This window comes from Schistocerca americana, chromosome X, assembly GCF_021461395.2.
Source record: "Schistocerca americana isolate TAMUIC-IGC-003095 chromosome X, iqSchAmer2.1, whole genome shotgun sequence".
Classification (NCBI taxonomy): Eukaryota; Metazoa; Arthropoda; class Insecta; order Orthoptera; family Acrididae; genus Schistocerca; species Schistocerca americana.
This window is the reverse complement of record NC_060130.1, coordinates 759962045-759989516: the sequence shown is the minus strand read 5'-3', so window position 1 is coordinate 759989516 and position 27472 is coordinate 759962045. Positions and strand designations below refer to the sequence as shown.

General features: G+C 45.9%; 1 protein-coding gene across 1 annotated transcript in view; it reads left to right on the top strand.

The window, feature by feature from the left end:
- Nucleotides 1-504: 504 nt before the first annotated feature.
- LOC124555441 (sodium-coupled monocarboxylate transporter 1-like) overlaps nt 505-27472 on the top strand; it is a 370650-nt gene continuing 343682 nt past the window's right edge. Inside the window, exon 1 of the mRNA XM_047129351.1 lies at nt 505-526. The gene's annotated coding sequence lies outside the window, so the exon portion shown is untranslated. The remainder of the gene's footprint in view (nt 527-27472) is intronic.

Genomic DNA, 27472 nt, shown 5'->3' with positions numbered 1-27472 from the left:
GCACGTAAAGTGCCCTCCGCCACACACCGTTAGGTGACTTGCGGAGTATAAATGTAGATGTACATGTAGAGAAACATCGAAAAGGCATAACGCTTCTTGCCGAACTTCCTTGTTGTGCGCTTGACATAGTACAACGTTCTGGATTAAATATCATAATCTTGACACTTACGACGCACAACAATACACTTTCTCCTCAGTCCGCAGAAATCTGCAATCCGAGAATCGTAAGACGAACCATGAAGATTTTTTATGCTGGTCGAGAGGGGCAAGATAAAAGACTTAACAGGTCTTCTTATTGCGGAATTCCCTGGAACTTTTTGCTTGGCGTATGAGTAGCTTCATACGCAAATTTGCGTCGTGCTGATGACTATCAGGGCGTCAATTACAGGTGGGAACTTCTCGCTGCCTGTGCACAGGCCACCAGCCTCTGCATTGCACTCCAGGCAGAAGCAGAACGTAGTGTGGGAGCGTTTCCGAGCATCTTGCTGTAGCTTCTTCGAAGGTGTCACCGTTCTGTTTTAAAGCAGTAAGTTCAAAAACAGTTCTCAACTGAATGACGGGATCTATAACAGCTTTCCCTTTAATAATACCGCTGACTTTTGCTATTGTACAAGGTATTAGGAGTATAAGTGCGGGTACTGTGATCATTGGTAATGGAATATGTGCCCACTTCAGTATGTTAGTTGTTACTTCTATGCGCCTACCTGTCTTTCCGTAGACACGTCACCTAATTAAATACCTGATGTTTTTGGCATGGTCGCAACTGCACTACTAAGTGGACTACACATGGCAGTACACACTAATCGTTTTGCGTCCATGGATCTACACTTCAACGCTTGTCCTGCTGCCCGGGTCAAAATAAGCATTGCTCTTGGCACATATACTTTGAGCACTAACCAACCCAAAGACATACTACTCCTAATAGGTGTAATTATTAGTCTGCAAATGAAGTAAATACTGATGTAATGTTACAAAACTATCATCAGTCACCAATAAAAATATTTGCAACTTCACCCGTACCGGCCGGCCGTTGTGGCTGAGCGGTTCTAGGCGCTACAGTTTGGAACCGCGCGACCGATACGGTCGCAGGTTCGAATCCTGCCTCGGGCATGGATGTGTGTGATGTCCTTAGGTTAGTTAGGTTTAAGTAGTTCTAAGTTCTGGGGGACTGATGACCTCAGCAGTTAAGTCCCATAGTGCCCAGAGCCATTTGAACCACCCGTAACATATTGTATACTGGTGGACCCCTCTGTGGTTTACAGCGTATGAATTTTGGTCTATCACCTAATAGGAAACGTGCTTGAAATACAAACGACTTGAGTGTTACAAGGTGATAGACTGACACTGTCAGCAGAGCTGACACCGTGTGAAGACAATACATTACTCCATGGTGATGTGTACATCATCCAAATGGCTCTAAACAGATACTTTTCTTAACGAGTAAACATAATGACGAATGTCAGAACAATTAATTGCCACCTCTGATCATTAAATAAGATGATTTTGTTTATTGTGTAGCAGAATTTTACACCCGTGTATCAGAATCTGCGTTATTTGATAATGTGTCACATATTTTTACAATATACACTCATGCTCATAAATTAAGGATAACGCGGATACATGATGAAACAACGCTCTGGTGGGCGGTTTGCGATTTTAAATCACCTCAGGGTATGACCATGCGGTGTATTTTACCTGCGGTCGTCGTACGGTGGTGCTGGCAGCAGTCCACATACGCAGAGATGTGTTGGTGCATGTCAGAGTACGGTGCAGCGAGTAAGTGTGCCAACTCTTTCAGACGTACTTATGGTGACTGTGTGTTTAAAATGGCTCAAAGGACACATATCGATGTTATGAGGGGTGTAATACTAGGGTGACTGGAGGCTGGTCAAACACAAAAGGTCGTAGCGCGGGTCCTCCGTGTGCCACAAAGTGTGATCTCAAGATTATGGCAACGATTACAGCAGACAGGCAACATGTCCAGGCGCTACAGTACGGGACATCTAAGAAGATCGATATCTCACCATCAGTGCCCGCAGACGGCCACGGAGTACTGCAGGTAGACTTTCTCGGGACCTTAAAGCAGCCACTGTAACAGTTTTGTCCAGACATACAGTCTACAGACGACTGAACAGACATGGGTTATTCGCCCGGAGACCTGCAAGGTGCATTCCACTGACCCCTGGTCACAGGAGAGCCCGCAAAGGCTGGTGTCAAGAACACAGTACATGGGCATTGGAACAGTGGTCCCAGGTTATGTTCACGGACGAGTTCAGGTATAGTCTGGACAGTGATTCTCGCCGGGTTTTCATCTGGCGTGAACCAGGAACCACATACCAACCCCTTAAAGTCCTTGAAAGGGACTTGTATAGAGGTCGTGGTTTGATGGTGTAGGGTGGGATTATGATTGGTGCACTACACCCCTGCACGTCTTTGACAGATGAACCATAACAGGTCAGGTGTATCGGGACGTCATCTTGCACCAGTATGTCCGCCTTTTCAGGGGCGCAGTGAGTCCCAACTTCCTCCTGACGGATGATAACGCACGGCCCCACCAAGCTGCCATCGTGGACAAGTACCTTGAAACAGAAGATATCAGGCGAATGGAGTGGCCCGCCTGTTCTCCAGACCTAAACCCCATCGAACACGTCTGGGATGCTCTCGGTTGACGTATCGCTGCACGTCTTCAAACCACTACGACACTTCAGGACTCCGAAAGGCACTGGTGCAAGAATGGGAGGCTATACCCCAGAAGCTGCTCGATCACCTGCTCCAGAGTATACCAACCCGTTGTGCGGCCTGTGTACGTGTGCATGGTGATCGTATCCCATACCGATGTCGGCGTACGTGCGCAGGAAACAGTGGCGTTTTGTAGCACATGTGTTTCGGGACGGTTTGTTCAACTTATCACCAATACCGTGAACTTACAGATCTGTGTCGTGTGTGTTCCCTATGTGCCTATGCTATTAGCACCAGTTTTGTGTATTGCCATGTTGTGTGGCACCACATTCTGCAATTATCCTTAATTTTTGAGCAAGAGTGTAAATAGAAAATCACAACCACAAGTCAGTGGGATAGAAATTTCGCTAAACCATGAATGATCAACGATAGTGCCCCAGGGGAACCAGTGTGGAATGATCAAATCTTTTGATGGAGGAAGCCATTCAGGTTAGTAGTATGATAGCGTTACCAGCAGTCTACTTGTGTTCACTAGAACCGAAAGCAGGTAACAACAGTTTTCAACCTGTTGGATTGGAAACATACGTTTTTACAGAATTTAGCTACCGCCATAATTTAATTCAAAACAGACCGGCTCTGATGGCAGTGCTAATCGAGATGCTACAGACACAGAACTGCAGCTAGTCTGCGCACCAATTCATTCTGCTGCTGTCAGCACGACGCACAGTTTGGGCCGCAGTATGCGTCTGTGACTGCCTTGATAGGCTGGAATAGCTTGGCGAGGTTCGAGAAGCAGTCCTGTCGATGTTTCAACAGCTCTTAATTGATCTTTAGTGTGAAGAACTACGCACAGTAATAGAGTCTGGGCGTACGAAGATGTACATTATGTTAATGGCGAGCACAACATTAGTCCACCTTTGGCACGGATAACAGCGTCGACGCGTCGTGGTATGGAAACAATGAGTCCCTGGTAGGTCGCAAGTGGAGAGCTGGCACCACATCTGTACACACACGTCACCTACTTCCCGTAAATTCCGGGGAGGGAGGTGATGAGCTCTGACGTCACGTTCAATCACATCCCAGACGTATTCGATTGGGTTCGGATCCATCGAGTTGGGGGTCCAGTACTTCAATTGGAACTCCTCACTGTGATCCTGGAACCACTAAATCATACTCCTAGCCTTGTGACGTGGCGCAGTATCTTGCTGAAAAATGAGACTGTCGTCGGGAAACACGATCGTCATGAAGGAGTGTACGTAGTCTGCAACCAGTGTACGATACTCCTTGACCGTCAGGGTGGCTTTAACGAGCTCCACTGGACCCATGGATGCCCTGGTGAACGTTACCCAGAGCATAATGGAACCGCCGCCAGCTTGTCTCCGTCCCACAGTACAATTGTCAAGGAGCTGATCCCCTGGAAGACGACGGATTCGAGCCCTCTCATAGGAATGATGAAGAAGGTATCGGGATTCATTAGACCATGCAACACTGTGCCACCGTGTCAACGTCCAGTGCCGATGGTCGTGTGCTCATTTCAGCCGTAGTTACCGATGTCGTGGTGTAAACATTGGCACATGCATATGCGTCGTCAGCTGCGGAGGCCAATCGTTATGAGTGTTCGGTGCACTGTATGTTCAGGCACACCCGTACTCTGCCCACCATTAAGGTGTCATGTTAGTTCCGTCACAGTTCGCCGCCTGTCCTGTTTTACCAGTCTGCCCAGCCTACAACGTCCGACACTTATAATGAGGGGTTGCTGCTCAACCCCACGACGCCTGCACGTGGTTTCAGCTCGGTTTCGCCGCGTGTTGAAGATACTCACCGCAGCACTCCTCGAACAACCGACAAGTCGTGCAGTTTCTGAAATACATGTGCTGAGCATCTGGACCATCACAATCTGCCCTCTGTCAGACTCAGTTCGCTCGCCTCCCCATTCTACACACGAACAGTACGCTCACTGACATTACATGCACTGTGCTTGTGTGTGGCTAGCAGTCATTCCTTGCCAGGTGACGCTGCTATCGCATGGACGGGTTTATATTGATAGTAGGTCGGTGGTCATAATGTTCTGGCTGACCAGAGTATGTGTGTCTAATTATATGTATTACATATGTTTGTGGTTAGGAGGGGTTGGGAGGGAGGGGGGGAGGAGAGAGTATGAAAGAGCAATTGCTATACAAACTGTTCGTGATTGGTGTTGGTAAAGAGGAGCTGAGTTCCTACCTCATTGTCAGGCTGTTGGTCCCATACCACGATCACAAATAACAGCAAAGGCAGACCAACTAATAGACTCAATGTTGAAAAAAATGAATAACTTCGACAAATACATACGTGAAATTATACATATATTTTGCAAGCAGTTATAATGGTGTGCTTTTCAAAGAGACATCGTAATATGCTGGGTATCGAATAGGGTTAAATATTGACAATTTGTGCAAAACGTAGGGTTCGCGAAAGCTGATAAAAAGTACCGTTATTGATGGTTCTGTTACGTAAGGATGAAAGGAATGACCACCGGCAAAGTGTGGAATTCATAAAACGGCGGAAGTAATGAATGTCTGTAAAATATTAGAAAATAGCTCTTGTAGAGGCCCAAACTCGTGAGGCTAACTGAACACATAATCAGTATTTTAATGAATAGTTAATTCCTGTTAGCTGCTCAGAGGCTACTATTCTTTCGTACTATTAGCTATTTCGGCGTTATTGTCGTTTTCTGACACGACCTGCAATCATTATGCGTAGTATAGATGTTGTCAATTGGATGGTAGTTTACATAGCATTTGAACAAAGGTATAGGTAACGTTTATTTGTTCGTAACGTATGTACATACTGTACCTGTGTATGATCGCTATTTTCTTGCAAGAATGTAATTGACGGCACCTATAGCATGGATAATGATTGCAAGTTGTGCTAGAAAATGGCAATAACGTTGAAATAAGCTTATAGTACGAAAAAATAATAAACAGGAATTAACTATTCGTTAAAATGTCATATGCTACTTATATTACGCTGCTGATCTGATAATGCGAAATATAATCAAATGAGAAAAAGTGCAGGAATGCCAAAAAAGATGAAAATAGCAGAACTGTTAAACAATGCCACCGCTAAGACTTGAAACTGTGAGTTATGAATAACATGACACGGAAATGTGACGTTATACGTTTGTATCATAGTTGAAAAATAAGAAAATAGGGAAAAAGTCTGAAAATTGAGAATCATTGCCGTTACCATGACGCTGACACTTGACTTCTCGCGAAAGATTAATAGAAAATAGTCAGAAGCTCAAACCAGAAGATAAGCTTGGGGAGGATATCGGGATCACCATGACTGCAACACCCATTGTTCAAACCTGTGGTGCATAACATGGGAGGGATATAACATGATCATTAGATATGGAGTACTGGGTCAAACAAGACAAAGATGGGCAAGGATTTTACCTATGTTCGTTTCAAAGGAACCACCCTGACTAGTATTCACATTAATATATTTAGTGAAACAACGCTCCCCCGACTTAAATGCTATAGAGCACACGGAGAATGCATTGGGGAGACTTACTGCAGCACGTCCACATACGCCAACGGCCATCCAACAGTGGTCAATCGTGCTGAGGGAGGAATGGAACGCCTTACCAACGTTGTGGCCAGCATGGGAGTACGTCTAACAGCATGCATCACCATCCGTGGTGATCACACATCCCGCTAAGAACCATGTGCCGCCTTTGTAATGACCAGGAGACCATCATGAATCGAGGTGACTTCAGTGTAATTATTGTCTTCGAATAAAAGTGTCAATTCTGTTCGTCTCACTTTCTTCCAGTTACCTTCTGTACTATACTGCAGCAGTTATTTATATGTATCGTACAAATTTAATCCGAACTATGTTACTTGACAGTGACACATGATGCGAAACTTACTTGTGTCCGTAAGTTCTGCACACCAGTGCAAACTTCGGCTGTCAACTATCAGGTTATCCTGAGCATAGTGTACCCATTACTGTGTTCTTGAGAACACATGCAGTTCAGTAAGAGAGGAGTATGCCCCTGCTAAGAAGAAGAATGTTCCGAAAATTCAGTCCTGAAGCGGGGAACGACAAAGGGTACGCAGTGATCAAACCACGTCCGTAGGAGATCCTCCAACTGGAGTAAAAACTGGTAATGGTAGTGACTTGACCTCCAACAGATTACTAAGGTAATACAATAGGATTCGTTGTCGGAAACAAAATATGACAAACTCTACATGACTTGTGAAGATTATGGGTGACCGCGGAAATGTAAGCACTGACAGTACAGATACCTCAGGCACATCGTAAACTCACTGCAGATAAATAATGACGTCAAATAACACAACGCCTAAGCAGGATAAACTATGGCAGTGCGCGTCTAATGCAACATATGCATGTCGTGAAACTATAATTCCTTCACCTTTCGTCTGTGCTCTCGTATTTCTCTCTATGAATAAAAGTCTGTCTTCTGCTCCAGATAAATAGAGATAATTTTTGTTGCTGAATATATCTCAACTTTCATGTGTATTAACTTTCATAAAGTTACTCTAGCTGCTGGCGAATACGTTATGTAATCATTGCCATCCATCGAGGCTTTCAATCGATACAATGTGATTCGTTTTGGGCCGAGATGATGGCTCCCGAAGTAACTTGTTAACAGTGAATAAGTATCATCTACTGGACATATGTAAGAGTGCACTAAATCCACGCTCTCCGAAACGATACAAATTTACTGCTTCAAATACTGAGCATAACTCATCTTAGACAACCGATAAGTGAACGTGTTTGTGTCCAGTTAGATCTTTGTTTTAGTGATCTCGCTGTCAACGGAATGCTGAATCCTAATCTTCTTGCCTTCCAAACAAAAAAAAAAGTTTACGATATATTACTGCAGGATTGAGACTGGAATGCGTTTATTTTGAGACTGAGATTATAGTTTACCCGAAACGTGTATATAAGAAGAGGAACATAGGAGTCTAATAAACCTGTATACACACATGTAAAAAAGTTTTGCATCATCTCTGTTTCGAGAGTTCCAGAACCTGTACAGAAAACTGGAACAGAGATCAACACAAACATCATTTCCGCCATTTTTATTGCTAATGAAAAACACACATTGCATGTTGTACCACCATACAGCGAGACCTTCAGACGTGGTGGTCCAGATTGCTGTACACATCGGTACCTCTAATACCCAGTAGCACGTTCTTTTGCTTGATGCATGTCTGTATTCGTCGTGGCACACTATCCACAAATTCATCAAGGCACTGTTGGTCCAGATTGTCCACTCCTCAACAGCGATTCGGCGTAGATCCCTCCGAGTGGTTGGTGGGTCACGTCGTTCATAAACAGCCCTTTTCAATATGCCCCAGACATGTACGATAGGGTTCATGTCTGGAGAGATCGCTGGCCACTCCATTCGAGCGATGTAGTTATCCTGGAGGAAGTCATTCACAATATGTGCAGAATGGGGGCGCGAATTGTCGTCTAGAAGACAAATATCTCGCCAATATGCTGCCGATATGGTTACACTATCGGTCGGAGGATGACATTCACGTATCGTACAGCCATTACGGCGCCTTCTATGACCCCCAACGTCGTACGTCAGCCCCACATAATGCCACCCCAAAGCAGCAGGGAACCTCGACCTGGCTGCACTCGCTGGACAGTGGATCTAAGGCGTTCGTTCAGCCAGACCGGGTTATCTCCAAACACGTCTCCGACGATTGTCTGGTTGAAGGCATATGCGACACTCGTCGGTGAAGAGAACGTGATGCCAATCCTGAGCGGTCCATTCGGCATGTTGCTGGGCCCATCTGTACCGCCATGCATGGTGTCGTGGTTGCAGAGATTGACCTCGCCATGGACGTCGGGAGTGAAGTCGCGCATCATGCAGCCTATTATGCACAGTTTGAGTCGTAACACGTCGTCCTGTGGCTGCACGAAAAGCATTATTCAACATGGTGGCGTTGCTGTCAGGGTTCCTAAAAGCCATAATCCGTAGGTAGCTGGCCAGGGCAGCAATCGAAAATTTTCTGTATCCAGAAAGGACCGTACAGGACCTGCAACATGCAGTCGTGCATTATCCTGCTGAAATGTAGGGTTTCGCAGGGATCGAATGAAGGGTAGAGCCTCGGGTAGTAACACTTCTGAAATGTAACGTCCACTGTTCAAAGAGCCGTCGATGCGAACAAGAGGTGACCGAGACGTGTAACCATTGGTACCTCGGGCCGGCCGGAGTGGCCGTGCGGTTCTAGCCGCTACAGTCTGGAACCGAGCGACCGCTACGGTCGCAGGTTCGAATCCTGCCTCGGGCATGGATGTGTGTGATGTCCTTAGGTTAGTTAGGTTTAATTAGTTCTAAGTTCTAGGCGACTGATGACCTCAGAAGTTAAGTCCCAAAGTGCTCAGAGCCATTAGAATTTGCTCTTTAGCTGGCAGACAACGACATAACGGAAATGAGAGAGACAATGGCAAACAAACAATATATTATAAGTTCCTCCGCCGCCAACGTTCTCAGTTTCCAGTCGTTATCCGAGAGAACGCGAAGAGTTTCACGCTTGAGGGACAATGTAATTGTCCACAGGCAACTCTTTTCCCATTATCAAGCACCGCTAAAATTCCCTCTGCGGTTTTCGACGCAAATCTGTTTTACACTGAAACTAGCGCTGTTCGTTTTTGTTGTGGGCAGGAAATTTTGCTGGCCCTGAAACCCCACTCTTGGCTTTATTTCGACAGCTAACATCGCTTTGTGCGTTGTAACCCCAAAAGGCGCTAAAAAGTAAAAGTTTACTAGATCTCTGAAGAAAACACATATGAGGATTGGGGTGGTAATCGTAAAACAAAGGCGTTTTTCGTTGCGGCAGAACTCCTCATGAAATTTCAATTACTAACTTTTTCCTCAGAGGGTGAAAATATTTTGCTGGCGAGCACCTACATAGGGAGAAACGATCATTACAATAAAACAAGAGAAATCAGAGCTCACACAGAAAGATTTAAGTGTTCGTTTTTCTCGTACGCTGTTCGAGAGTGGAATGGTAGAGAAATAGCTTGAAGGTGGTTCGATGAACCCGCTGCCAGGCGCTTGATTGTAAATTGCGGAATAACCATGTAGATTTATACTGAAGAGCCAAACAAACTGGTATACGCATTCGTATTCAAATACAGAGATGTGTAAACAGGCAGCATACGGTGCTGCGTTCGGCAATGCCTATGTAAGACAATAAGTATCTGTCGCAGTTGTTAGACCGGTTACCACTGCTATAGTGGCAGGTTGCCAAGATTTAAGTGAGTTTAAACGTGGTGTGATAGTCGGCGCACGAGCGACGGGACACAGCATTTCGAGGTAGCGATCAAGTGGGGATTTTCCCGTACCACCATTTCAGGAGTGTACCGTGAATATCAGGAATGCGGTGAAACTTCAAATCTCCGACATCGCTGCGGCCGTAAAAAAGTTCTACAAGAACGGGACCAACGACGACTGAAGAGAATCGTTCAATCTGACAGAAGTGCAACCATTCCGCAAATTTCTGCAGATTCCAGTGCTGGAAAATCAACAAGTGTCAGCGTGCGAACCACTCAACTTCATCGATATGGGCTTTCGGAGCCGAAGGCCCACTCGTGTACCCTTGATGACGGCAGGACACAAAGCTTTACGCCTCGCCTGGGCCAGTCAATATTTAAATTGGACTGTTGATGACTGGAATCATGTTGCCTGGTGGGACGAGTGTCGTTTCAAATTGCATCGAGTGGATGGACATGTACGGGTATGGAGACAATCTCATGAAACCATGGAGCCTGCGTGTCAGCAGGAGACTGTTCAAGCTGGTGGAGGCTCTGTGATGGTGTGGGGCGTCTGCAGTTGGAGTGATATGGGACCCCTGATAGGTCTAGATACGATTCTGACAGGTGATACGCACGTAAGCATCCTGACTGATCGCCTGCATCCATTCGTGTCCACTGTGCTTTCCGACGGGCTTCGGCAATTCCGGCAGGGGAATGCGACTGCCCACACGTCCAGACCTTCTACAGAGTGCCTCCAAGAACACTCTTCTGAAATTAAACACTTCCGGTGACCACCAAACTCCCCAGACATGAACATTATTGAGCATATCTGGTATGCCTTGCTGTTCAGAAGAGATCTCCACCCTCTCGTATACTTACGGATTTATGTAGAGGCATGCAAGATTAATGGTGTCAGTTCCCTCCAGCACTACTTCGGACATTAATAGAGTTCATGCCACGCCGTGTTGCGGCACTTCTGCGTGGTCGTGTGGGCCCTACACGATATTAGGGTCTTCAGTGTAGATGTAATTCAGCACGAAATATAACTGTACAGTCGTTTGAGATTCGTAGAAAGGGACAGAAAACATGTACTTTTTAGTTACAAGTTAATGTGCTTTGTTAACAGACATTGTTGTTATGGTAGTGGACTCAGTTCGTTGATAATATTTCACAGAAGTTAGTGTCTCGAATAAATAAATGTGCTTGTGTGGTGTCACCGCCAGACACCACACTTGCTAGGTGGTAGCCTTTAAATCGGCCGCGGTCCGTTAGTATACGTTGTACCCGCGTGTCACCACTATCAGTGATTGCAGACCGAGCGCCGCCACACGGCAGGTCTAGAGAGACTTCCTAGCACTCGCCCCAGTTGTACAGCCGACTTTGCTAGCGATGGTTCACTGACAAAATACGTTCTCATTTGCTGAGACGATAGTTAGCATAGCCTTCAGCTACGTCATTTGCTAAGACCTAGCAAGGCGCCGTTACCAGTTACTATTGATGCTGTAAAACATGTACCGTCAAGAGCGATGTTCACTATTTATGGATTAAAGTTAAGTATTACACAGCTACGTCCTTTTTTGCTAGTCTCTTCCTTGTCCTGTTCCAGACCTCACGCCAGCCTGCGTGAGCTAAAACACGTGCCTTTCGGCTTCCTCTCATAGTGGGTTGGCTGTCTTGCCAATCCACAACAGCTTGATTGTCCATTTTTCTGTGGTACAAGCATGTGAATGACAGACTTACGTCACCGCATGGTTTAAGCTGAACGAGATGGATGTTCACCCTGCTGAGAGTGTAGATACTGTGTCTGTAGTGACGCTGTTAACGTCGTGAAATTCAGTGCCAAAAATAATTTTTTGCTTCAAAATCGCAATACGTTCCTGAGTTACTGGAATCAACATAAGACTAAAAATATCGAAATATCGTGAGAAACGCATGCTTGAACATAAAAGGCTGGAGGTTGCGCTGTTGTATTTCACCGCGATCGGCACCCGTGCAATGTCATCAACAAATGCCAGTCGTGGCCAGAACAATGCTCTGTGTAGTTGTGAGTGCGCTGTGTTGGAGCTACGTGAAATCAAATGTGGGCAAATGGTTAGTGCTCGTATGGTCCATGCTTCTGCAACCAAGGCACCCAAAGTGTTTGGTGTTTCAAGAGACGTGGTATCAAAGATTTACACCGCATACAGATAAAGCAGAAGAACATCATCTGATAAGTTACGATGCGGGAGAAAGTGATTGTGACGGACGATCTTTGAAGAGGATCGTGCTGGTAAATGTGGTCAAGCGGTTCCGGTCTGCAACCGCGAGACCGCTACGGCCGCAGGTTCGAATCATGCCTCGGGCATGGATCTGTGTGATGTCCTTAGGTTAGTTAGGTTTAAATAGTTCTAAGTTCTAGGACACTGATGACCTCAGATGTTAAGTCCCATAGTGCTCAGAGTCATCTGAACCATTTGAAGAGGATCGTGACGAAAAATAAGACGGCGACAGCAGCAAAAGTCGCCGCAGAACCGAATGTCGCACTCTCGAACCCTGTCAACACCAAAACAACACGAATGGAGCTCAAGGAGCAGGGCAAGCTGGAATTACTCATCAATGATAAAAATGCACATAACAAGAAAACTTGATGGCGAAGCCATAAAGCCTGGGATATGGAGCAAAGGGAGAATTTCATTTGGTCGGATGAGTCTTCTTTCGCAGTCACCAAAATCTGGCCGAGTTTACTACCCAAGAATGAAACGTGGCGGGTACTCGGTGATGATTTAGGCAGCCATATCGTGGTATTCCCTGGGCCCCATGTGTACTCTGTAAGATCGCGTTATTGCCAGGGTTTATGTGACCATTTTGGCTGATCAGGTCCATCCCATGGCCCCTGTTCATACAGCTCGCGTCGTCCAGGATTGGTTTTAAAAACCATACAGTTACCATACTTATCCATGTCGAGACGACTGGAAACTGTTTTGAATGCCAACGATTTCCCTACACCGTATTAGGCCTGATGACGTGTTGTTTTTGGGCTGTTTCTATACCTTTGTGCACGCCCTGTAAATTTATAGTAAATCAGTGGAGTGGGACCATGTTACTCCTCTACGCACAAAATGGTTCAAATGGCTCTGAGCACTATGGGACTTAACATCTGAGGTCATCAGTCCCCTAGAACTTAGAATTACTTAAACCTAACTAATCTAAGGACATCACACACATCCATGCCCGAGGCAGGATTCGAACCTGCGACCGTAGCGGTCGCGCGGTTCCAGACTGTAGCGCCTAGAACCGCTCGGCCACCCCGGCTGGCGGGAGTGATATATCTGACGTCCTAATGGGCATGATGATTGTCTTTCGGGACAAGGGTGGAAGCATTTCGGAAACGGCTAAGTTTGTAACCTGTTCGCTTGACACCATGGTAAAAATATACTGTGTCCAGCGGGTCATACCGAGCGAGGTGGCGCAGTGGCTAGCACGGTGGACTCGTATTCGGGAGGACGACGGTTCAATCCCGCGTCTGACCATCCTGATTTGGGTTTTCTGTGATTTCCCTAAATCACTCCAGGCAAATGCCGGGATGGTTCCTTTGAAAGGGCACGGCCGACTTCCTTCCCCGTCCTTCCCTAATCCGATGAGACCGATGACCTCACTGTCTGGTCTCCTTCCCCAAACAACCCAACCCAACCCAACGGGTCATAGATGACGGGGGGGGGGGGGGGGGTGAATGACGGCTGCGGACATGTGTACGGGCGAACGGACTTGCAACTATTGAAAAACTGACGGCTCAAATGAACCGAGAGGCTACCAACAGTGACACCTCAACGACACCGTTCAGTCAACGTTGCTGCATATGAGCCTTCGCAGCAGGCGCTTAGTTCATGCTACCATGCAGAGCGCGCTTCATCGGCGACGAAGGCTGGAGTTTGCACGCCAGTACCGCACTAGGACGTCCACGGAATGGCGACAGGTGGCCTTTTCAGATGAATCATAATACTGAAAGAAAACACCCTGTAACAATGGTCGGAAGTGTCCAGGCCGGAGGAGGGAGCGTTATGGTCTGGGGAATGTTTTCGTGACATTCCTTGGGTGATTCTGTCATTTTGGAAGGCACAATGGATCAATAAAAGTATGCAGCTATCCTTCGGGACCATGTCCACTCCTACATGCAGTTTTCCTCTCCTCGGCACCATGGCATCTACCAGCAGGACAACGCAATGTGTCACACAGCTCGCATTGTACGTGTGTGTTTCGAAGAGCACTAGACTGAGTTTACAGTACTTCCCTGGCCACCAAACTCCCCAGATTTAAACTCAGTCGAGAATCTGTGGGAGCACCGCTCTTGGCCTTTTCGAACTATGGATCCTCGGCCCTGAGCCTATCGCAGCTGCCCACGGCGCTAACGTCGGCATGGCTCCACATCCCTGTCGGTATCTTCTAAAACCTTACTGACTCCCTTCATGCACTTCTCGCAACGGTACGCGCTGTTAAAGGCAGTTATTAAGTCTTTTGACAGGTGGTAACATTAATGTGACTGGACGGTGTATTAGAGCATCAGTTGCTTTCCGGCACACAATTTTAACAACAACTGTATTTACATTCTACTAGTCATTTCTAATAAACTGTGGGCGGGAATATTCGCCGTGAAGACTACTACGCTCATAATTTCAGCATTTTCGCAGTCTGTTTGTAGATTTTAACACTCTCTATGTAAGTGTTGGTGTCCCTCAAAGATTGTAGTTAGTTGAACAGTTACAAGACTGCGTGCTCGCCTTACGTGTGTGGCAGAGGGTACTTTGTGTTGTGCCATATAAAAAGGATTATTTCCGTTCACATCACAGAATGAGTGTGGGAAGAACGATTACTATATGCCTCTGCACAAGATGTTAATGGTCTATTTTTATCCATCTTCACATCGTCTCCGTAGCTCGATTCGCAGTTTCCACTCGGAGTATCTATTCTTCAAGTTTTCTGAGCGGGTTCTCATAAGACACACAGTGTCTCTCTTAGAGCATTGCTATTCAAGATTTTCCAGCATCCCTGTCGTGATCTACCGGCAGTTATGCAACCGTCTGAACATTCTCACAACCCTTCATCGCATACGCTTCACATCTCCTGTTACTCCAGTCTGACACGTATCATACAGAGTTGAGCAGTGTTCAGCGATAGGCGTAGAAGCGTTTGTAAAGCAGTCTCCGAAAGAGACAGAAACTCTTAGATAAACTACACTTTCTCAGTACTATACAATAAAGTGAGATCCGTAAATGACCCATCCGACATGAGCGATCATTAATAGCATCACACATTGTTATTCTAAAATATTTATACACTCCTGGAAATGGAAAAAAGAACACATTGACACCGGTGTGTCAGACCCACCATACTTGCTCCGGACACTGCGAGAGGGCTGTACAAGCAATGATCACACGCACGGCACAGCGGACACACCAGGAACCGCGGTGTTGGCCGTCGAATGGCGCTAGCTGCGCAGCATTTGTGCACCGCCGCCGTCAGTGTCAGCCAGTTTGCCGTGGCATACGGAGCTCCATCGCAGTCTTTAACACTGGTAGCATGCCGCGACAGCGTGGACGTGAACCGTATGTGCAGTTGACGGACTTTGAGCGAGGGCGTATAGTGGGCATGCGGGAGGCCGGGTGGACGTACCGCCGAATTGCTCAACACGTGGGGCGTGAGGTCTCCACAGTACATCGATGTTGTCGCCAGTGGTCGGCGGAAGGTGCACGCGCCCGTCGACCTGGGACCGGACCGCAGTGACGCACGGATGCACGCCAAGACCGTAGGATCCTACGCAGTGCCGTAGGGGACCGCACCGCCACTTCCCAGCAAATTAGGGACACTGTTGCTCCTGGGGTATCGGCGAGGACCATTCGCAACCGTCTCCATGAAGCTGGGCTACGGTCCCGCACACCGTTAGGCCGTCTTCCGCTCACGCCCCAACATCGTGCAGCCCGCCTCCAGTGGTGTCGCGACAGGCGTGAATGGAGGGACGAATGGAGACGTGTCGTCTTCAGCGATGAGAGTCGCTTCTGCCTTGGTGCCAATGATGGTCGTATGCGTGTTTGGCGCCGTGCAGGTGAGCGCCACAATCAGGACTGCATACGACCGAGGCACACAGGGCCAACACCCGGCATCATGGTGTGGGGAGCGATCTCCTACACTGGCCGTACACCACTGGTGATCGTCGAGGGGACACTGAATAGTGCACGGTACATCCAAACCGTCATCGAACCCATCGTTCTACCATTCCTAGACCGGCAAGGGAACTTGCTGTTCCAACAGGACAATGCACGTCCGCATGTATCCCGTGCCACCCAACGTGCTCTAGAAGGTGTAAGTCAACTACCCTGGCCAGCAAGATCTCCGGATCTGTCCCCCATTGAGCATGTTTGGGACTGGATGAAGCGTCGTCTCACGCGGTCTGCACGTCCAGCACGAACGCTGGTCCAACTGAGGCGCCAGGTGGAAATGGCATGGCAAGCCGTTCCACAGGACTACATCCAGCATCTCTACGATCGTCTCCATGGGAGAATAGCAGCCTGCATTGCTGCGAAAGGTGGATATACACTGTACTAGTGCCGACATTGTGCATGCTCTGTTGCCTGTGTCTATGTGCCTGTGGTTCTGTCAGTGTGATCATGTGATGTATCTGACCCCAGGAATGTGTCAATAAAGTTTCCCCTTCCTGGGACAATGAATTCACGGTGTTCTTATTTCAATTTCCAGGAGTGTATCTATTGTGAGTAATTGTTGATAACTGCCTGCCGGAGTGGCCGTGCGGTTCTAGGCGCTACAGTCTGGAGCGGAGCCCCCGATACGGTCGCAGGTTCGAATCCTGCCTCGGGCATGGTTGTGTGTGATGTCCTTAGGTTAGTTAGGTTTAATTAGTTCTAAGTTCTAGGCGACTGATGACCTGAACAGTTAGGTAGCATAGTGCTCAGAGCCATTTGAACCATTTTTTTGTTGATAACTAATTTATCAGTGAAAGACTACTACATTTTTATGTTTCCATAAATGTATATGTTTATTCTGTTCTGTGTGAAGCAACAGATGTAAGTCTTAGCACCAGTCTGTTAATTTCACAACACATAACTGAATATTACTACAGTTCTTATCAGACAAAACTCCCTCGTATGTTACTTCACTCCTGTGAAATATCTCAGATTCAACTAATATTATCAAATAATCATTAACGTATAACGTGAAGAAAATGGTTGCGTTTTTTTCTTCCTGCATCGGATCGTTTGTGATTTTTGATAATAAACCATGGTCTCACTTTAAAACCCGTCTTCCGCAAGGCCCTTTCTCTTACACGTTCTCCTGTCAGCATTATCTAAAATTTGTTCCCATGAATTTTCAGTTCGCTTAGATTACGTGTGTGTGTGTGTGTGTGTGTGTGTTGGGGCTTATGGGCGCTCAACATCGAGGTCATCAGCGCCCTGACACACATTAAAAGGAACGAATGTGGACAGACCTAATAAAACTGAAGCACACACTCAAAGAAAGCAGGAAAAGAAGGAACATGCTACATAAGAAAGTAAAACCTAAGGAAAGGGAAAACATAGCAACAAGAATGCCACAGGAAATTGTCATTGGCTGGCCACTTACATAAAATGTAGATTACTTTATACCTAGAACATGTAGGTTGTGATACTGTTACGCCATAAAACTGAAGCACACACTCAAAGAAAGCAGGAAAAGAAGGAACATGCTACATAAGAAAGTAAAACCTAAGGAAAGGGAAAACATAGCAACAAGAATGCCACAGGAAATTGTCATTGGCTGGCCACTTACATAAAATGTAGATTACTTTATACCTAGAACATGTAGGTTGTGATACTGTTACGCCACTCTCCAAAATTTAAGGACGAGAGAGATAAAATAGCATAATACATTAACAACTCCGTGGAAACGAATGAAAATGCGGGAGCACGTTGTCAGAGGTCTCCAAGTGGTGCACAGAAGGCTGGACGTGACATGGAGTGAGGTCAGAGTGATTATAGTGCCAAATGGGGCCGGCCCCGCAGCCCCAGGCAGCTGATGTAAACGGAAAAGAGATGACTGCATGTCAATCAGCGAGCGGTTATGGTGCACTGTGGTGTTGTTCTTCATTAAAAATGGCCCGGAGGCAAGAAGTGGATGACTTAATATGGGGAAGAATCTTCGGGAAAATGGAAAGAGGACGAAGGGTGACGAGAGTATGGAACAGATTTGGTGTTGCTCACAGCATTGTTTCACGTGCATGGGGCATAACCACAGGCAAAGCTACCCGAAGGAGATGGTCGACTACTGTCAGCTAGAGCAGCAAATGGCCGCCACATTGTACAACAGACAAGAAGCACCCACATGAAACAGCGGGTACAACTGCGCCCACTTTTAACACGACGCCAAGACACGCTATCCACAATCCACAATGGCACAGCGATTGCATCGAGGCGGCCTCGTTGTCCAGCGACCGGTATGTTGTGCTCCCTTGACCCCATCTGCAGCTCGTGGTCTAGTGGATGCCGGCACGGTAGCTCAACGTGTTCGGTCAGAGGGTTAGCAGCCCTCTGTAATAAGAAAACTGAGTTAATCGATCAACAACGAACTTAAACGGATGCCTTACGATGTCCGCCCCGAGCAGATGCAACGAACGAAAGCGAACAAAATGAGATAAAAAAAAAGTGGCTAGCGTTGCTGCCTCTGGATCACGGGGTCCCGGGTTCGATTCCCGGCCGGGTTGCGGACTTTTTTCTGCCTGGGGACAGTGTGTTTGTGTTGCCCTCATCATTCGTGACAGTGGCTAGATTGGACTGCGTGAAGAATTGGACTATGTAAAAATTGGGACTTCGTACGGGCGCTGACGACCGCGCAGTTGAGCGCCCCACAGACCAAACATCATCATCATCCCTCTTGACTCCCGCACATGGGCTGCACCCTTTGCGATGGTGCCAAGAGCCTAGGGATTGACCTACCGAGGAGTGGGATCGCGTGCTCTTCTGCGATGAGATCAGATTCATTCTGGGTAGTGATTCTGGATGTACCATCACATGACATTAACCAGGAATATTATTAAATATCTCGAAAATGATCCTTTTTGTGGTTCAGGTATTATGGTGTGGGGAGCCATAATGTTGCATGGGCGTGCTGAGCTCCAAATCTCTGAACGCGGTACACCCACAAGTCAACCTTATTGTGACACTGTACTCCTCTCTTCAGGGCTGCTTTCGGCCCTGACTTCATTTTTATGGATGGCAATGCACCACCACGTCGAGCAACGCAGGTGGAGAAGCTCTTGGATCTGGAGGATTTTCGACGAAAGGGATGGCCTGCCCGTTTCCCAAAACTTAGATCCCATCGAGCACGTGGAGGATGCGTTGGGGAGATGTATTGCAGCACGTACACATGTACCAGTGTCTATCCAGCAGTTGTCAACCGCGCTGATGGAGGAGCGGAACGCCCTACCACAATAACACTTTCCCAACCTCGTAGCCAGCATGGGAGCACGTTGCAGAGTACTTATTGTTGCCCGTGGTGATCACACACCCTGATAAGAACTATGCTCCCTACCCCCTTTCATAATGTCCAAGCAACCATCATGAACCGCGGTGCCTTCAGTGTAGTTACTGCCTTTGAATAAAAGTGTCATTTTTGTTCGTCTTATTACGTATGTCGTTCAGTTACTTTATTTGCTATACTTCAGCATTTCTTTCTATGTATGCTACATTTTTCATCGATATATCTCACTTGGCAGTGAGACATCACGCGGATGTTTCTTTCGCCCTTAAGGTTTGCACACCAGTGTAATTAGCATAGATTTTGACGAAACGCTAGCGGAACGCGGGAATGATGATCAGTGAGAAGAAGTGGCATCAGAAAATGAAAGCAAGATTATGGTTCAACGCCCCGTCGACGATGTGGTCATTAGAGACGGAGCACAAGCTAAAATGCGGACAAAATGGGAGGGGAAACGAGTTTACCGTCGTAATTTGTATAAGTGATGGTCTTCAGTCCTCTAGACTTAGAACTACTTAAACCTAACTAATCTAAGGACATCACACACATCCATGCCCGAGGCAGGATTCGAACCTGCGACCGTAGCGGTCGCGCGGTTAAGGACTGAAGCGCCTAGAATCTCTCGGTCACAACGGCCGGCTTGTATAAGTGAAATAACGCACAGGCGCCAGTGAAAATATGCAGTACTTTGTAAGTTGTCATTATTTAAGGCTGTAAAAGTTAGGTAAAGTTCCGCGTTCTGACCCTAGACGGGCCAGTGGGGCCTAACTGACTGCCGTGTCATCCTTGGCCTGTGGCGTCATTGGATACGGTATGACCCATGCAATTTTGGACAATAAATTTATAAGTAATGACAGTGAGCTATGTGATGCATGCCATACATTGTGAAACACATTTTTAGCAGTTGTTGTCGTTGTGGTCTTCAGTCCTGAGACTGGTTTGATGCAGTTCTCCATGCTACTCTATCCTGTGCAAGCTTCTTCATCTCCTAGTACTTACTGCAACCTACATCCTTCTGACTCTGCTTAGTGTATTCATCTCTTGGTCTCCCTCTACGATTTTTACCCTCCACGCTGCCCTACAATGCTAAATTTGTGATCCCTTGATGCCTCAGAACATGTCCTACCGACAGGTCCCTTCTTCTTGTCAAGTTGAGCCACAAACTCCTCCCCAATTCTAATCAATACCTCTCCATTAGTTATGTGATCTACTCATCTAATCTTCAGCATTCTTCTGTAGCACCACATTTCGAAAGCTTCTATTCTCTTCTTGTCCAAACTATTTATCGTCCATGTTTCACTTCCATACATGGCTACACTCCATACAAATACTTTCAGAAACGACTACCTGACTCTTAAATCTATACTCGATGTTAACAAATTTCTCTTCTTCAGAAACGCTTTCCTTGCCATTGCCAGTCTACATTTTATATCCTCTCTACTTCGACCACCATAAAAATGGTTCTGAGCACTATGCGACTTAACTTCTGAGGTCATCAGTCGCCTAGAACTTAGAACTAATTAAACCTAAGGACATCACACACATCCATGCCCGAGGCAGGATTCGAACCTGCGACCGTAGCGGTCACGCGGTTCCAGACTGAAGCGCCTTTAACCGCACGGCCACACCTGCCGGCCGACTGTCATCAGTTATTTTGCTCCCCAAATAGCAAAACTCCTTTACTACTTTAAGTGCCTCATTTCCTAATCTAATTCCCTCAGCATCACCCGACTTAATACGACTAGATTCCATTATCCTCGTTTTGCTTCTGTTGATGTTCATCTTATATTCTCCTTTCAAGACACTGTCCATTCCGTCCAACTGCTCTTCCAAGTCCTTTGCTGTCTCTAACAGAATTACAATGTTATCGGAGAACCTCAAAGTTTTTATTTTTCCTCCACGGATTTTAATACCTACCCCGAATTTTCTTTTGCTTGCTTTACCGCTTGCTCAATATACAGTTTGAATAACATCGGGGAGAGGTTACAACCCTGTCTCACTCCCTTCCCAACAACTGCTTCCCTTTCATGCCCCTCGACTCTTATAACTGCCATCTGGTTTCTGTACAAATTGTAAATAGCCTTTCGCTCCCTGTATTTTACCCCTGCCACCTTTAGAATTTGAAAGAGAGTGTTCCAGTCAACACTGTCAAAAGCTTTCTCTAAGTCTACAAATGCTAGAAACGTAGGTTTGCCTTTCCTTAATCTTTCTTCTAAAAACAATCTTTCTTCTCTTAGCACTATGGGACTTAACTTCTGAGGTCATCAGTCCCCTAGAACTTAGAACTACTTAAACCTAACTAACCTAAGGACATCACACACACCCATGCCCGAGGCAGGATTCGAACCTGCGACCGTAGCGGTCGCGCGGTTCCAGACTGAAGCGCCTAGAACCGCTCAGGCTGGCGCCTTTCTTCTAACAAGGGAACCTCCCCATCGCACCCCCCCCCCCCCAGATTTAGTTATAAGTTGGCACAGTGGATCGGCCTTGAAAAACTGAACACAGATCAATCGAGAAAACAGGAAGAAGTTCTGTGGAACTATGAAAAAAATAAGCAAAATATACAAACTGAGTAGTCCATGCGCAAGATATGCAACATCAAGGATAGTGTGAGCTAAGGAGCGCTGTGGTCCCGTGGTTAGCGTGAGCAGCTCCGGGACGAGAGGTCCTTCGTTCAAGTATTCCCTCGAGTGAAAAGTTTACTTTCTTTATCTTCGCAAAGTTATGATCTGTCCGTTCGTTCATTGACGTCTCTGTTGACTGTAATAAGTTTAGTGTCTGTGTTTTGCGACCGCACCGCAAAACCGTGCGATTAGTAGACGAAAGGACGTGCCTCTCCAATGGGAACCGAAAACATTTGAGGGAAGACTTGAACCAAGGACCTCTCGTTCCGCAGCTGCTCACGCTAACCGCGGGACCACGGCGCTCCTGAGCTCACACTATCCTTGATGTTGTCTATCTTGCGTATGGACTACTCAGTTTGTATATTTTGCTTATTTTTTTCATAGTTCCACAGAACTTCTTCCTGTTTTCTCGATTGATCTGTGTTCAGTTTTTCAAGGCCTATCCACTGTGCCAACTTATAACTAAATCTGAGGGGAGTGCGATGGGGAGGTTCCCTGGTAAGATAAGTCGTAAGGTCAGTATTGCCTCACGTGTTACAACATTTCTACGGAATCCAAACTGATCTTCCCCGAGGTCGGTTTCTACCAGTTTTTCTATTCGTCTGTAAAGAATTCGCGTTGCATTTTGTAGCTGTGACTTATTAAACTGATAGTTCGGTAATTTTCACATCTGTCAACACCAGCTTTCTTTGGGATTGGAATTATTATATTCTTCTTGAAGTCTGAGGGTATTTCGCCTGTCTCATACATCTTGTTCACCAGATAGAAGAGTTTTGTCAGGACTGGCTCTCCCAAGGTCGTCAGTAGTTCTAATGGAATGTTGTCTACTCCCGGGGCCTTGTTTCGACTTAGGTCTTTCAGTGCTCTGTCAAACTCTTCACGCAGTATCGTATCTCCCATTTCATCTTCATCTACATCCTCTTCCATTTCCATAATATTGTCCTCAAGTACATCGCCCTTGTATAGACCCTCTATATACTCCTTCCACCTTTCTGCTTTCCCTTCTTTGCTTAGAACTGGGTTTCCATCAGAGCTCTTGATATTCATACAAGTGGCTCTCTTTTCTCCAAAGGTCTCTTTAATTTTCCTGTAGGCAGTATCTATCTTACCCCTAGTGAGATAAGCCTCTACATCCTTACATTTGTCCTCTAGCCATCCCTGCTTAGCCATTTTGCACTTCCTGTCGATCTCATTTTTGAGACGTTTGTATTCCTTTTTGCCTGCTTCATTTACTGCATTTTTATATTTTCTCCTTTCATCAATTTAATTCAATATTTCTTCTGTTACCCAAGGATTTCTACTAGCCCTCGTCTTTTTACCTACTTGATCCTCTGCTGCCTTCACTACTTCATCCCTCAGAGCTACCCATTCTTCTTCTACTGTATTTCTTTCCCCCATTCCTGTCAATTGTTCCCTTATGTTCTCCATGAAACTCTGTACAACCTCTGGTTTAGTCAGTTTATCCAGGTCCCATCTCTTTAAATTCCCACCTTTTTGCAATTTCTTCAGTTTTAATCTACAGTTCATAACCAATAGACTGTGGTCAGAGTCCACATCTGCCCCTGGAAATGTCTTACAATTTAAAACCTGGTTCCTAAATCTCTCTCTTACCGTTTTATAATCTATCTGATACCTTCTAGTATCTCCAGGATTCTTCCATGTATACAACCTTCTTTTATGATTCTTGAACCAATTGTTAGCTATGATTAAGTTATACTCTGTGCAAAATTCTACCAGACGGCTTCCTCTTCCATTTCTTACCCCCATTCCATATTCACCTACTATGTTTCCTTCTCTTCCTTTTCCTACTCAAGAATTCCAGTCACCCATGACTATTAAATTTTCGTCTCCGTTTACTACCTGAATAATTTCTTTTATCTCATCATACATTTCATCAATTCCTTCATCATCTGCAGAGCTAGTTGGCATATAAGATTGTACTACTGTAGTAGGCATGGGCTTCGTTTCTATCTTGGCCACAATAATGCGTTCACTATGCTGTTTGTAGTACCTTACCCGCACTCCTATTTTTTTTTTCATTATTAAACCTGCTCCTGCATTACCCCTATTTGATTTTGCATTTATAACCCTGTATTCACCTGACCAGACGTCTTGTTCCTCCTGCCACCGAACTTCACTAATTCCCACTATATCTAACTTTAACCTATCCATTTCGCTTTTTAAATTTTCTAACCTACCTGCCCGATTAAGGGATCTGACATTCCACGCTCCGATCAGTAGAACGCCAGTTTTCCTTCTCCTGATAATGACGTCCTCTTGAGTAGTCCCCTCCCGGAGATCCGAATGGGGGACTATTTTACCTCCGGAATATTTTACCCAAGAGGACGCCATCATCATTTAACCATACAGTAAAGCTGCATGCCCTCGGGAAAAATTACGGCTGTAGTTTCCCCTTGCTTTCAGCCGTTCGCAGTACCAGCCCAGCAAGGCCGTTTTTGTTAGTGTTACAAGGCCAGATCAGTCAATCATCCAGACTGTTGCCCCTGCAACTACTAAAAAGGCTGCTGCCCCTCTTCAGGAACCACACGTTTGTCTGGCCTCTCAACAGATACCCCTCCGTTGTGGTTGCACCTACGGCACGGCCATCTGTATCGTCGAGGCACGCAAGCCTCCCCACCAACGGCAAGGTCCTTGGTTCATGGGAATGGGCAGTGTTTAGACAAGACAATCATAAAATCATTGCCTACCAACATTTCTTTTCCGATACCTGGCCATTCTCACGTCTTTCTGGAGCTACAAGCAGTCTGCTACATGTCTTGTTCTCTAACTGCTATTAGCGAGCAGATATCAGAGTACCAGACGCTTTGGTACGCAGATAAAGCCCTGATTTCGGCACAGTCCATATTCCCTGTGGGAGAAGATATATGACGCCACTAAGAGTGATTTTGGATGTTTAGGTGAAATCCAACAAATTCTTCCAGCGGGAGAAAATCGTTGATAAACTAAGAGGAAGTAAGAAGTTTGAATCAGCAGTGACAATTTTCATCCTTAGCAGAAGTACATATTGCTTCTGACCAATCACGCAAGAAAAGGAAAACTTGTGTCCTTAAAGGTACAGAAAAAGGGACATCAAGTAATTAAAAGTGGCTGCACAGATAAGAAGTGAAGGAGTAATATTATCATCCGTATGATACCGTTCGTTGATTTTCGGCTGAGTCCCCCATAGCATCATTTTTCAACGGACTTAAATACTGTGATCGGGAAGCGGTCACTGTATCGAGATTGCAAGCGTCTACCATTCTTTTTCTGACACATGTCCTATAGCCTTCCTATGGACTGCTTGCTTCTCCGAACCATGAGTCTTGCCGACCAACGATGGAATGGCTGGCTTCGGAGTCTGGAGCTGCACCTCACTCAGCAGCTCGATAAACATTACTTACGTATTAATAATTTGGAAATTTGTGGTAAGGACTATGGGACCAAACTGCAGAGGTCATCAGTCCCTAGGCTTACGCACTAATTTAACTAACTTAAACTAAATTACGCTAAAGACAACACACACACCCATGCCCGAGGGAGGTTCAAATGCCTCTGAGCACTATGGGACATACCTTCTGAAGTCATCAGTCCCCTAGGACTTAGAACTACTTAAACCTAACTAACCTAAGGACATCACACACATCCATGACCGAGGAAGGATTCGAACCTGCGACGTAGCGTTCGCGCGGTTCCAGACTGTAGCGCCTAGAACCGCTCGGCCACTCCGGCCAGCCCTGAGGGAGAACTCGAACCTCCGAGGGGGGAAGCCGCGCGAACCGTGACGAGGCGCCTGGACCGCACGGCTACCCTGCGAAGCTACCCCGCGCGGCTACGTATTAATAAAATTGCATTCAGGGCCCAGATGGAATTATTAATGTATAATTTACCTCTCACACAGGTCAAGAGCTCTGAGATGTACAGGACAATTGTTCAATTTCCTTATTTCATGGAAATACAAATTAATTATTCATTTGCTTGTTTTAATATATGTGGTTCCGTATTAGACCCTTTTCTTCACGTAATCGGTTCCCAACATTGTAAATTTGACCACTGTTACTTTAACTTCAGCTTCCTGGTGCCAATCACTCCTGAAAACGTACAGAAGGGTCATTAGCAATCTGACGCTCAACACTAGGCTGAGCAAAATAATCACTACGCTCCTGCGAAATAGCATGGTTAGAGGTTATACTTTAGAATCTGACTAAACCATTAATTGGGTCGTTTTACCGACCGCCTGACTCAGAAGACATAGTTGCTGAACAGTTCGAAGAAAAATTGAGTCTCATTTCAAATAGGTACCCCCCTCATACAATTATTGTCGGTGGTGACTTAAATCTACCCTCGATATTATGGAAAAATTTTTCGTTTAAAGCCGGCGGCAGGCATAAAACGTCATCCGAAATTCTCCTGAATGCTTTCTCAGAAAATTATTTTGAACAATTAGTTCATGAGCCCACTCGAACCGTAAATGGTTGCGGAAGCATACTTGACCTCTTAGGAAGAAATAACTTTGGAAAAATAGTGAGTATCATGACGAAAACAGGGATTAGCGGCCACAAGACAGTTGCTGCTAGGCTGAATACCGTAACACCTACAACCATCAAAAAGAAACGCAAAGCATATCTATTTTTTAAAAAAAGTTGATAAAGATGCTCTTAACTGTTTTTTAAGAGACAGTCTTCACTCCTTCCGATCTGATCATGTGAGCGTAGAAAACCTGTGGAATGATTTCAAAGAGATAGTATGGACGGCAATTGAGAAATATACGAGGTGTGGCTAGAAAAAAACCGGACTAGTACTGGTGAAACAATAAAACGAATGCAATAAGGCTGAAAGTCGCGTGGCCTGTCACGTGACTCTCGCTCCGCCTACTGCTCGAGTTTCATCTGCCTCCTGCACTCAGTCTGCCCGTGGCGTCTGTTTTAAGTAGTTGACGTTTTGTCTGTGCGTCGGAAAATGTTGAGTGTACAGAAAGAACAGCGTGTTAACATCAAATTTTGTTTCAAACTAGGAAAATCTGCAAGTGAAACGTTTGTAATGTTACAACAAGTGTACGGCGATGATTGTTTATCGCGAACACAAGTGTTTGAGTGGTTTGAACGAGTACGGAGAAAACGGAACGATTTGTGGAGAAAAAAGTCATGGATCCTTCACCAAGACAATGCCCCAGCTCACAGTGCGTTGTCATTGAAGACGTTTTTGGCAAAACACAACATTCCCATCTTAGATCATCCACCCTACTCACCTGATTTGGCCCCCTGTGACATTTTTCTTTTCCCTAAAGTCAAGTCAGCTTTGAAAGGAACTAGATTTGAGACTGTTGAAGCAGTAAAAGAAAAAGCAACGGAAGTAATGTATGGACTTACCGAAAATGATCTGCAGCATTG